The 13290-nt window shown below is 36.5% G+C and overlaps 1 long non-coding RNA gene across 1 annotated transcript in view; it reads right to left on the minus strand.

The window, feature by feature from the left end:
• Positions 1–1587: 1587 nt before the first annotated feature.
• LOC141502569 (uncharacterized) overlaps positions 1588–13290 on the minus strand; it is a 29087-nt gene continuing 17384 nt past the window's right edge. Inside the window, exons 2-5 of the long non-coding RNA XR_012472588.1 lie at positions 10603–10677; positions 8810–8923; positions 4034–4115; positions 1588–1786 (exon numbers count right to left, since the gene is read on the minus strand). This is a non-coding gene — a long non-coding RNA (uncharacterized LOC141502569). The remainder of the gene's footprint in view (positions 1787–4033; positions 4116–8809; positions 8924–10602; positions 10678–13290) is intronic.

Raw genomic sequence — 13290 nt, forward strand, 5'->3', positions numbered from 1 at the left:
CTCTTTAAAATTCTTCAGTTTCCTAATCTATAAAATTAACTGGTAGTACTCGATGATCTTTAAGATCCCTTCCAGTTCTAAATCTAAGATCTTCCAATCCATCAGTTCCCAAACTGGTACTCTTAGCCTGAGAAAGAGTGATTTTTCTCATCCTCCCTTTCCAACTTACCATCCCCCACCATCCCCTTTACCTCCTAACTCCTCTTTGGTAGGACTTTTGATAAACTTGTCTCTACTAGAAGTTAGTATTTGCATATCTTAAGACTCACCTTCCCAATAATTCCATTCAATTCCAAAATCTAGTAACCCCCACTCTCAACTTCATTTTGCCTCCCTGATAGGTTGTAATGGTGGGTTCTTTCCAAAGCAGTCACAAGATTTCCCCTCGCCCCTATGACCTACTGATGTATTTTTAGACATAATACATCAAGCAATAGATTGAATAAATGCCCACCTTGTGCTAGGCATTGTGTTAGGCATACAAATAGAAAATTTGAGTTAATCCCAAGGCTATTGATACCTTATGTACTTATATAGGTTATATTTTCAGTGTCTATTCCCATACTCCTGAGAATAGTTGGCTATATGCAATGTAAAATTGGGTGAAAACAGTAAGGATTCTCAAAAGTCTGTGAATAGATTTGTCATAACTTCTCCTTCTCCTTTCTGTGATTTCTGACTATATAAAATGAGAGTTTGAGTTTTGGGTTACAAAGTTGAGTACAACTCTATTGAAAGACATTGTACAACAGATGTGGTCCATGAAACCTCTCAGATGCAAGTTCCTATAAAATGAAAATAAAAATATATACTAACTTCCTAACAGGGTAGTTTATCAAATGAAGAGTACCATATTTTGTTTGAAAACATAAAATAAAATATAAATGTTAATTAATATCATAATTCCTTAGAATTCTTTGGATAACTAAATGTTAAAAGTGAAGAGATTTGAGAGACCATCTAGTCCCAACCCCTCACTTGATAGATTAGGAAAGTAAGCTAAGGAAAGTTAAGGGACTTGTCCAAAGTCACACAGATATAGTGATATTGCCAGTCTTCTGGCTTCTGATCCAGTGTTCTTTTGAGTTCCTCAGCAGATGCTTTGGAGTTTGGTTTTAAATCATAGCTTTTCCCTTTCTCAAGATAGTCATCTTAAATCAAATATGGTTCTTTCCACATTCCAATCCTGTGCAAGGCTGACAAACCCAAACCCCCAAAATTTAAGGTAACAGAAGGATCATCCTTTTGCCATAAAGAAAAAAGGAAATGGCTGCATTTGTGCAAATCAAGAATCAGGAGATTGTTTCTTTTTTATTATTATCACAAAGTAATACCACTGATAACTTTCCTAGACAAAAGAGGAAAGAAAAGGAACAGCAGGAAGGAGAGAAAGATCTTCTAGCCAGCCACAGATTACAAAATATACTCACTGCATTAATCAAATGTTTTCTTCCTCTGGTGTGGTAATCTCAAGTACATGACACAAGATAAACACAGGGCCATGCTCCATTAAATTTATGAAAGGATATTGTTTATTTTTATCACATTTATTAGACTTGAAAGATATCCTCTAGTTCTCAAATCAACATCAGAGACCATGTTTATTTCTAGGAAACTGAGTGGTTTAACAAATAATAAAACGCTGATCTTTCACCTCTTGAAATGCGGTCTTGTCTCATACCACAGAGAGGAGAGAGTCCAAGTCCCTTTTTATGATTGTGGATCAGGTGGAGTTCCTCTGTGATGATGTGGGGTGTTTCCACACACCTTGTCTGGTAGAGAAGGTCTGGTTGAGATGAGAGGTGGTTTAGAACAAGAGAAGAAAAGGAAGAAAAGGTAACTTGATGATAGATTTGTTGACTTGCATAGTTTCTCCTTAGTTGGTCTGGAACTTTGAAAACTTTGACTTTTTCTTGAGTATCTATCAGTTGTTCCACTAATAAGCTGTAATCCACTGTTCATAACTAAATCAGGATCACAGAACATAAGAGTTTCAAATTTAGGAGGGATCATCTCAACCAACTCATATCCAACATGGAATTCCTGACATACTTGATTATTTATTCCAGCATAGTTCAAAAACCTCCAAAAAAGGGGGGAGGGGGAGGGGATCCATTACTTCTGGAGGCAATTCATTCTGAATTCGAATAGCTTTGACTGCTAAGAATGTTTTTCTGGTATCTTGTCTAAATTTCACTTTCTGCCTATTCATTGCTTCTGGTTCTATTGTCCAGTTACCATCCGTAACAGTTATATCTGAGAGGCATAAGAACTTTCATTCCACCAAGTACTTCTTCCTGCTTCCAAGGAACTAATTCAGAGTAGGATGATTAAAAAAAGTCACATATAACATTAACCTCTACCATGACGCCTTCATAATATTTACAACCAACATTTCTATAGCCCTTTCAGGCTTGCAAATTGCCTTACATACTTTTTCCCTTGAGTCTCACCACAACACTGTGTGGCAGAAATAACTATCATTCCCTTTTGCAGAAGAAGCTCAGGAAAGTGAATGATTTGCTTAGTCACATAGGCCAGAAAATTTCTGAGGCAGTATTTGAAATCCAGTTTTCCTGAGTCCAAATCCAGTGTACTATCTACTATTAACATACTGCTTTTCTGTGTTTTCAGTTCTCACTCTTAAATTTCCTTTACAAAATATTCTCAGGATGAACCTAAGATAGGGTCACCCCAGGGAGATCTGACTCAGACATTGAGTTCTGGCTCTTTAGGACAGGCAACCTTACTAATATATATCAAGGCTCTTAATTTCATTAGTCTAGTTCCTCCCTTCATTTTTTTTTTTTTAGGTTTTTGGCAAGGCAAATGGGGTTAAGTGGCTTGCCCAAGGCCACACAGCTAGGTAATTATTAAGTGTCTGAGATCAGATTTGAACCCAGATACTCTTGATTCCAAGGCTGGTGCTTTATCCACTACACCACCTAGCCGCCCCTAGTTCCTCCCTTCATTGACTGAAAACACAAATCTTTCACAACTTGGAAAATAATGTTTGTAAACTGCTATGACTGAAAAAATGCATCATTTTATAGTCAACTTTCTGGGAAAAATCCTCTGACTTTGGATCGGCTGGTCCAAATTTTCCACAGTATGGAAAATTAACTACCAGCTTCTCTATTTTTGACATATGTACCATCATACTTCCACTTTCTCAGGTTTTCTTTCAACCTAGATGTCATCCTTGTATCTTCTCTCTGTCTCTGTCTGTCTCTCTCCTCTCTTATGTCCAATCTGTTGCCAAACTCTCATATAAGTCTACTCTTCTCTGATAACTGTCACCATCCTGATGCAGACTCTCATCACCTCGTGCATGGATTATTGGAGAAGTATAGTGATTGGTCTCCCTACCTCAAATTTCTCCCCATTCCAGTGCATCTGCCACCCAACTGTCAAAATGCTCTATCTAAAATGAACATCTGACCATTTCATCCTTCTAGTCAATAAATTTCAATGATATCCTATTGTCCTCAGGATCAAATGAAAAACACTGTATCTAGTTTTTAAAACCCTTCATAACCTGGCCCCTTCCTACCTTTCTAGTCTTCCTATTCTTAACTCTCTCCATATACTCTGAAATAGAGTAATAATGGCTTCCTTGTGTTCCCTTATTGGTTGTCCCTTAATCCTACAATTCTTCCTCTTCTCATCCCTGCCTCCTGGCTTCCCTAGCTTCCTTCATATCATAGCTAAAATCTTAGCTTCAGCAAGAAATCTTTCCCAATCCCCCTCAGAGCTACAGACCTCTCTCTAAGATTATCTCCAAATATATACATATGTGTAGATAGATAGATATAGATATAGATATAGATATAGATATAGATATAGATATAGATATAGATATAGATGATATAGATATAGATATAGATATATAGATATAGATATATAGACTAGATATAGATATAGATATAGATATAGATATAGATATAGATATAGATATAGATATAGATATAGATATAGATATAGATATAGATATAGATATAGATATAGATATATTGATTATATGTTGACTCACCCATTACATTGTATGCTCCCTGAGGGTAGGGACTTTATTTCTTTTCTTTGTATTCTCAGAATTTAGCCTCATTTTGGAGTATCTGCAATGGAGAATACCATCTGTATCCAAAGATGGAATTGTGGAGCTTGAACAAAGACTAAAGACTATTCCTTTAATTTTAAAAAAAATTATGTAATTTTGCTATCTCTTATATTTCATTTTTTCCTTAAGGGTATGATTTCTCTCTCAACACATTCAATTTTGACCAATGTATAACATGGAAACAATGTAAAGACTATCAGACTGCCTTCTGTGAGGGGTGGGGGAAGGGAAGCGAGATTGGGGGAAAAATTGTAAAATTCAAAAAACAGTAAGAAAAAAATTTGGAATTCACTGAGAAAGCCATGTTCCCCTAAGGAGACCATTGGTCATCCACTTTCTCCTGGAATATAGGACCTTTCATTCAGTGAAAACACAGGCAAATGACATTCAAGAAAAGAACAGATTTAAGAAGAATATACAAGTAATTCCCCAATTGACAAATGGTCAAAGGATATGCACAGGCAGTTTTCAGATGAAGAAATTAAAGCTTATCTATGATCACATGAAAAAAATGCTCTAAATCACTATTGATTATAGAAATGCAAATTAAAACAACTCTGAGGTACACCTCACACCCATCAGATTGGCTGATATGACAGAAAAGGAAAATGATAAATGTTGGAGAAGATGTGAGAAAACTAGAACACTAGTGAAGTTGTGAACTGATCCAACCATTCTGGAGAACAATTTGGAACTATGCCCAAAAGATTATAGAAATGTGCATACCTTTTGATTCAGAATTAGCACTACTAGGTCTGTAACCCAAAAAGGTCATGAAACTAAAAAAAGGGCCCAGATGTGCAAAAATATTTAAAATAGTTCTATTAGTAGTTGCAAAGAATTGGAAATTGAGGAGATCCCATCAATTGAAGAATGGCTGAATAAGTTGTAGTATATGAATGTGATGGAATCCTATTATTCTATGAGAGATCATGAGCAGATGGATTTCAGAAAAACCTAAATACACCTACATGAACTGATGCTGAGTGGAGTGAGCAGAATTGAGAGAACATTATATACATTAGCAACCACCTTGTGAGATGATCAGCTATAATAGACTTAGCTCTTCTCAAAGTTACAGTGATTAAAGACTTGTGATGGAAAATTTCATAGAGAAAGAACTATGAAATCTGAAGACAGATGAAAGCCTACTATTTTCACTTAAATTTTTTAATTTTTTTCTTGTGACTTTCCCTTTTGTTCTGATTCTTCTTTCATAACATGTCCAAAATGATATGAATGCTTGACATGAGTATATATGTACAATTAGATTGTATATTAGATTGATTGTGAAGGGAGGAGGGATGAGAGGGAGAAAGAAAAATTTGAAACTCAACATGTTGCAAAAAAATGGATGTTGAAAACTATCTGTACATGTAATTGGGGAAAAAAACAGAAAAAAAGAAAAAAGAACAGAACTAGTAAATACTGTATTTGGTCTACTTTATCTTTGATTCCCATCATTTTCTATCAGGTGGCTGTCATAAGAGAGACCTGAGGAAAAGGTTACCACTATTTTCTTGCAACTGACAGATAATTAGGATGGTAAGCAAATTTGGGTAGGATGGAAGAGTCCAAGTTATTGTGTGGAAATTATGTTTTTGGGTATTTCCTTGAAAGATCTTGCAACCTTTGATTTCAGGGTTTCAAGATTTCTAGGATAAGTACATCTGAAAAAATAGGAATAGGTTGAGGAGGCATACAAGGTTCGATGATCGACAAGAATTTTTATGCATCTATTATGTCAGGGAACAGACATATAAAAAACAAATTGTTATGGTCCCAGACATGAAGGAACTTATATTCTACTATAGGGATACATACTCACAAATTAGTAAATGAGGGATAGAAACAAAAGAAATATGGTGTGATTTGAGGGAGGGCGCTAGTAACTAGGAAAATCACTAGGAGAAACAGCAATGTGGAACAGCACAGAGAGCCCTGTGTGTGTGTTTGTGTGTGTGTGTGCCAAGAGTCCAGAAGATATGAGTTCAAATCTGACCACAAACACTTGTTAACCATGTGATCAACTATCTAAAATAGGGATTCTTTACTTGGAGTCTGCAGATAGATTTCAGTACTAATTTAGATGAGAAAAATTACTTCTTCATTTCAATATATTTGGGTTTTCTTGAAATTCTGTGCATTTAAATGTGTGTGTGTGTGTGTGTGTGTGTGTGTGTGTGTGTGTGTGTGTATGTACACACATATTCTTCTTAGGGCACAATCTCTAGAATCAGAAGGACCTGAGTACAAATCTAGCCTCAGACAACTTAGAGCTGTGTGACCCTAGGCAAGTCACTTAATCCTGATTGCCTCCCCCTCCAAAATAAATTAATAAAAATATTATTCTGAGAAGGGTGCCATATCACCATACTGCCAAAGGATTCAATAACACAAAAAAGGTTAAGAACCCTTCTCAAAGATTATAATAGAAGTATAACTTTAGCATTGAAAAATAACTTAAAAGTCATCTATTCCAACCCTCTTATTTTACAGAAGGAACTAAGCTTTGGAAAAATTAAGTGACTTGCCTAAGAGCACAGAGAGACAGAGAGGCAAAACCTGGATTTTACAAGGTCTCTAATTCATGAGTCAGTTCTCTTTTGATTTACCATGTTGTCTTCCAAAGTTACAGGATACTCATTGATCTTTATTGGGAGAAGAAAAATTCATGAAATCATGAATCATTAGAATAAATTAAATTACTAAAATCTGGCTCCTTGTTTCTTAAATAAAATAGTCCCCCAAGTGGCCCTTTGATTTTTTCTTTCTCTCTGCTTGAGTGGTTGGTCATTTCATCACAATGCATTATTTTATTCAACTGGAAGTTCTTTCCTCAAAACTTAAGGTGAGATGAGGAGTACCTGTGGGTCAGAGGCAAGAGAACAAAGGACACCCTCCCCCTGGAGAGGAAGTGCAGAAAGGATTATCCTTTTCAAAGGTACTGGAATGAAATACTTTCCTTCTCTTGGACAGGCAATTTTATCAGGTTCAGTGCAAGGGGAACAAGATGCTATTGTTTTGATGTAATTGGCATAATATACTAGACCCACCCTTCCTCAGTAGAAATGATAATTCAGATATCTGCTAATGCTATCTGCTTCCAAATGAATTCTGGTTAAACACAGTGCCTTTCTTTCTTCATCTTTTCCTCTAAGACCTTTCATCAGTCTCCAAGTATAACTCATCCCTTTCTCTCTCTAACCATCTCATTCACTGAAATATATATAAGGTTGCTGTTTCCCAGGTTCTGGAAGTATGTTTGGAAGGTAGCATGATCCTGACCCCTTCTCCCCTTTCAATCTAGATACAAGGTTCATGAGTTGTTGAGATTCTGCTGTCCCTGGCACAGTCAAATACTTTCGAAACTAAGTGAACTTCCTTCTTGTTGTACCAACAGACTCTCTTCCAACCCTGCCTGGCAGGTGTGATTTAGGTTAGAACTTAGCAAAAATACATCTATGATGGATAGACCTGAGGTACAGCTGTGTTGAGTCCCAGAAAAAGAAACTAGTTCAAATTCAACTCTGCTATCAACTACCTCTGTCATCTTGGACACTTTATGTCACCTATTCCAGTCTTTTTCTTCATGGGGTTGAACAATCAAGGGTTTTCAACCTTCTTCATTTTGATGCTATTTTGCTCTTCTTCAATAACAAAGGTCAAGAACCAATTAACCAACCATTTTGCTGTCTGGTGAAGCCTATGGACCCTTTCTCAGAATAATATTTTGCTGCCAACATTCATAATAGAAAAATGCTAAATTTCATTTAAAGATTAGTAAAAATAAAATATATGATTTTTCCCCCCCTCCAGGCAAGTTCATGGAACCTGAAATCTATCCAAAGATCCCTTGAGGTTGGTTCATGGATCTCAGGTTAACAACCTTTGAACCAGATGACTTCTAAGGTCATTCCCAGAGTCATGACTCTATGATCTTACTTGTTGGGGGAAGGGAAGCAGTTAATTGAAACAGCCCGGCTGTTTAAGGCTTTCAAGATCTCCTTAATTCATTTCCTATTGTTCTTTCCAGACCATAGCAGCTATCCTTTCTACCACTCACCCATCCTTATATACATGCATACACACAGAATGGGACTATCCAGCTCCATTAGATAGGACCTTCATGATGAGCACTGCTATCACATACCCCTCCCCATCGTCAGGCAGAGGCATTAGAGAGAAGTCCTGGAGCAGACGGTCAATCTCCCAAAGCCAGGCTGTCCAGACACTATTAGCAGTTTGTCCCTAGAGGAGCCACTTTCCAAGAGGAATTTGAGAATGGCAAAACTTAAAAGGTGATCAAGTGAATGTCTAATCTAAAAAAGAGAACAATGAGGAGCAATCAACCCTGCCTGAATATCAAACAGTCAGATAGCAGAAGAGAAAGATAACTACATAGCAGCATTCTGTCCCCTGACCAATATAGGGCTTTCTTGATAAGTCTAGTAACTAATGGTGAGCCATATGTGGCCTCCCTCCCCCTCCCCCTCCATCACCTGACCCCCTATCAACCATCCCTCTCCCACCTAATAGGCCTAGTGTATATTGCTGAAGAAGGCATGGAGGTCACTAGTTAATATAGTCAATCAATTCAAAGTTAATAAATTCCTGAAGGTCAGATTAAACTTCAGTGAGTGATTCTCCCCTTTGTCCTACCCTCCTCCTAGAAGAGACAGGTTAGAATACCTGAAATTTGAGATGGGGATCTTCTAAAGGTTGTGGGGTTCAGTGTCAGTGCTTCCCCAATCTAGATGATCTGCCACCATGATTCAGGACTTGGGTAGACAAAAATCTCATATCCTAGGAAAAAAAAATACATCCCTGAATCAGAAAAGCATCCTCAATACACTCAACCGAAATGGTACATTTATTTGTTAAGGGGCAAGAGGTTACAAGTGTTTCTCTTTGTTGAGTGAGGAGTTCATTTTAGGAGTGAAGTGAGCTCTCTGTCTTTTCCAAAAAGTTTCCCAGAAGTCAGGCTACTTCTAACACACTCCCTCTTAACAAGCTTGAGTGACATCATTCAGAAACTGAGAGAAACAATAATAGACAGACACCCAAAGAATCCTTTGGATAGTCAGAAAGCCTCAAATCACCCTGTTCATCCAAAAAAATACAAACACTCTAGAGATAAAAGAAGTATGAGTTTCCAGAGACAGAGACAAGACAATTGGGTGGGAAATAGAAATTTAAGGACCAGAGAGAGAGAGAAGATGCAGAGGGAAAAAAGAGGGGTTCTTTTACTAGACTAACTAGAAATATCAGAAGGAAAGAAAAATTTTCATAAAGCCAACCTATTTTTTGGTCTCCAATTCCATGAGTATTTATTGAACACTTATTATGTGTTAGGTTTTAAATTTCAAACAGATAAGTTTGAATTTGATCCTAGAAGCAATAGGGGAACCACTGAAACAGGGGAGTGACAGGTTCAAGCAATGTCTGAGAAACACATGCTTTATTATAAGGTTGGAAGAAGTGGGCAAAGACAATCCAAAACATTATTCTGGAAGTTTATGGTTAAAAGAGAAGCTGGGATGGGAAAGCTCCCATTGGGTAAAGCAGAGAGCAAAGGCATCTGCTGGACTTTCCCCTCTTATATCTGTATTTTGGCATATTTATTCCAAAATAATTATTCCAAGAATGAAGCCTGGAGGGATTGGATCCACTGTCCCCATCTCTAAATGATTATTTCCAAATCCAAGGTCCAACGAATCTTTTCAAATTATTCTCCACTAGAAATAGCTTCCCCCATCTCCCCTTAACCCAAACCACCAACACCAATAAGAATTATCTATACTTCTTTCAAGATAATAATAATAACTGACATGTATATTTGTTTCACAAGGTTTTCAAAGTGCTTTACAAATATATTATTTGATATCTGAGAATGAATGGAAGTAGAGTTGGTAGCAGGTGTTAGTGTTAAATAAAAGAGAAAGAAGTTTAGCTTCACTGAGATTAATTCAAATCCTTCATCAATTCTTTTCCAAGTAGCAAAAGTGGCAGAAAAACTACATATCTTTCCTTGGTTCTATACCTGTCATCCAGGAGTGATCTCATCACCATCGAAGTAACCCTACCCAACTGAACACCACCAGTTAAAGGTCAGTTTCCTGCTTCCTAGTCTGAATAGGACAGGCTATATTAAAACATTTCGTGGTTCCATAACATTTTTTTTTCAAAATGACATTTCTAGAAGTTAGTTTCTGCATCATTCATCTCTACACCCTTTTTTGACTTCTTATCCCCACCATAACTACCAATGGGACTAAGCTACAATCACACATGAATATCACAAAGAATAAGACTGGTCTTCAGAAAAGTTAACCCCATTCCCAAAACAGTTTTTTGCTGGCAGACAACTAGTGGGTCAGGAATGGAAGGGGAAGAAGGGAGAGAGATGGACAAAGAAAGAGACAAAAAAAAAAAAAAAAAAAAGACAGAGAGAATATAACCCAGACTAGGGGAATAAAATTTACCTGAGGGAAAAATATCTGATTTTCTGATGATCAGTAGGATGTTCTCTGCTCTAGTGCTTGCTTCAACAGCACATACTAAAATTGGAGCAACATAAAGAAGATTAGCAAGGATGACATGCAAATTCATGAAGAATGTTCTCTGCTCCAAAGTAGTGAAAAGTTTATTTGTCTGGCAAGATATATATATATATATATATATATATATATATATATATATATATATATACATAATATATATATATATATATATATATTATATGGTACCATATCTGAAGGCATAATAAAAACAGATAATATTTAAAGTTTTCAAAGCACTTTTCACAATCTGATCCTCACGATGACTCTGAGAAGTGGGTATTATCCCCAAGTTACACCTAAGGACACTGAAACTTAGAGAAATGAGTTTACTTGCCTATATGTGCCTATACTGGAACTGGCCTTTGAACTAAGGTCTTTGGGACATTAAATCTTACATTCATTCCATTATCCCATAGCAACCTCTTGGAAAAAGAAGCAAGATGGGAGATCTCATATTTATTTTTATATAAAGGTTGTATCATCTCTCTGATAATGAAAGTTTTCCAAAGGAGAAACCCCACTGCCAAACAATTCCCCCACATCTCATTTATACTCAAGGAACAGAGCCATAAGGGATCACAATCGGTCTTCAGTTCCAGTTTCCTATCCTCAAAGAGAATATTTCAGTCATACAGAACAAATGATCATGAACTCAGGATGCTGAGCTAGAAAAGAGTTTAGAGACCAACTAATATAAACTTTTCAATTTATAATGAGCAATTGAGGCTCACAGAGGTTTAAGTAACTCAATCTAAGTCATACCAGTAATAAGTCATAGGGACAAAACTCAAATCTAATCCTTCTAAACACTCCTATGGCTGCTTCTTTTCCTATTCTTCTAGGGAAGAAAATTCCACAATTTTAAATTTAAAAAAATGTTCTGTTTTTGTTGTGCTTTTATGTTTGTAATTAACTCCCTGCGTGCACTAAGTCTAGTGGCTTATCAAATTCTTAATTTATTATTTCTATAACATTTTGCAAAATACTCTGTGAAAATTCATTGATTAAGAGAAGCTTGGTGCTTCTTTAGTGCTATTCCTTAATATGTCTGTTTTCATGGGATCTCAAAGCTGTAAGGGAACTTCAGATACTGTCATATCCAAGCTGTCCCTGACCAGCAATGCCCCCACATTGCAAGTTCTCCAGCATTCCTTACAAAGGTTATCCAGTCTTAGCTTGGAGATCTCTAGTCCAAAAATTCCTGTCCTAGACAGCTCCAAGTGCTACTTTTCTTTATCTCAAGTTAAGATCTGTTCCTATACTTTTTGTTTTATTGCTGCTCCTTCTGCCTTCAGAGACAAAGCAGAACAAATCCAACCCCCTCTAAAACAGATGTCCCCTTTCCTTATTTGAAGATATGATCATTTCTCCCTTTTCCACCCCCCCCCCCCCAAAGGTCATTCACCTAGGGTTTGTAAAATAGCTATATGTTTCTCTAAAATGAAGGGGATTTTCAGAAACTGGAACAGTTTACCCAGGCCAAAATTCAGTTCTCTGGAGTCCTCACACGTGGTCTTATTTCAACAAAAATCAGAGAAAAGATACTTTAAGACCTATAATAACTCAGATACTTAAAACTAGCTCTACTTCATTATACATTTATTAACTCTTCTGTTTCTTCCCCCTAGAATCCATTTTTCTTTATTTTTCCCACTGCCATCCTCCTGAAGACCCTCTCCCCTAAGGGAAAATGATAAGGACCCCCTCTCCCCTAAGATTACACATGATGCTTTATTTTGCCCTTCCCCAATAAGCTTATGATGGATCATTATTTATCTATTTTCCTTGCATGTTTCTTGCCTTTATATTTGAGAATGAGCTCATTGAAGAGTCCTCCCCAACCTTTGCTCATCTCCAGCATCTAGGACAGAGTACTAGACATAGTAGGTGTTTATTACATTAAACTGAATTCTATAAAATACCATAAAGAACCAAGATGTTTTTCCCATTCTTTGCTGCCTTTCCTGATGATATGGGATAAGGAGTGGGGAAGGAGAAAAGAGGAAACTATAGTTATAAGACATTATATCAGTGTTTTCTTGATTTTATTTCATTTGAAATAGATTTATTTTCTAAAAGTTACCTTTCTTTTTGATTTGTTCACATTTCCAAAAGATGATTGATCATATGGGATGTATAACTGCCAATTATGAATTATTTTCATTACTTCTCTTAGTTGAAGTGTTCTCTAGTTAGCCAAATGTGTCAGGAGGAACTTGATCATGCAGATCATTTATAGCTACCTATTTTGTTTTTTAAACCAGTTTGGTATCTAGTCAAGAGCCCCAGGAGAATCTATTTTATGTCAGACTCTCACTTTACTGTATCACTCATTTACTCATCCTGTGGCTCAGTTTTATCATCTACAAAATGGACTTTTGGTATCTATCTAGTATTTAGGCCTATTGTGAGAATCAAGGAAATCATCTTTCCAAAGATGTTAATATAAATGCAAGGCATTATTGCAGACCAAGCATAGTTTGAAATTATTTTCTGTAGAGTGAATCATTGTTGAATTACAGGTGCAACATGACTAGAGAGCATCAAATCCTGGGCACATTTACTACCTGTGGGACTATGGGTCAGAGGATAAATGAATAAGTATTAAGT

The sequence above is a fragment of the Macrotis lagotis genome, chromosome X, assembly GCF_037893015.1.
Source record: "Macrotis lagotis isolate mMagLag1 chromosome X, bilby.v1.9.chrom.fasta, whole genome shotgun sequence".
Lineage (NCBI taxonomy): Eukaryota > Metazoa > Chordata > Mammalia > Peramelemorphia > Peramelidae > Macrotis > Macrotis lagotis.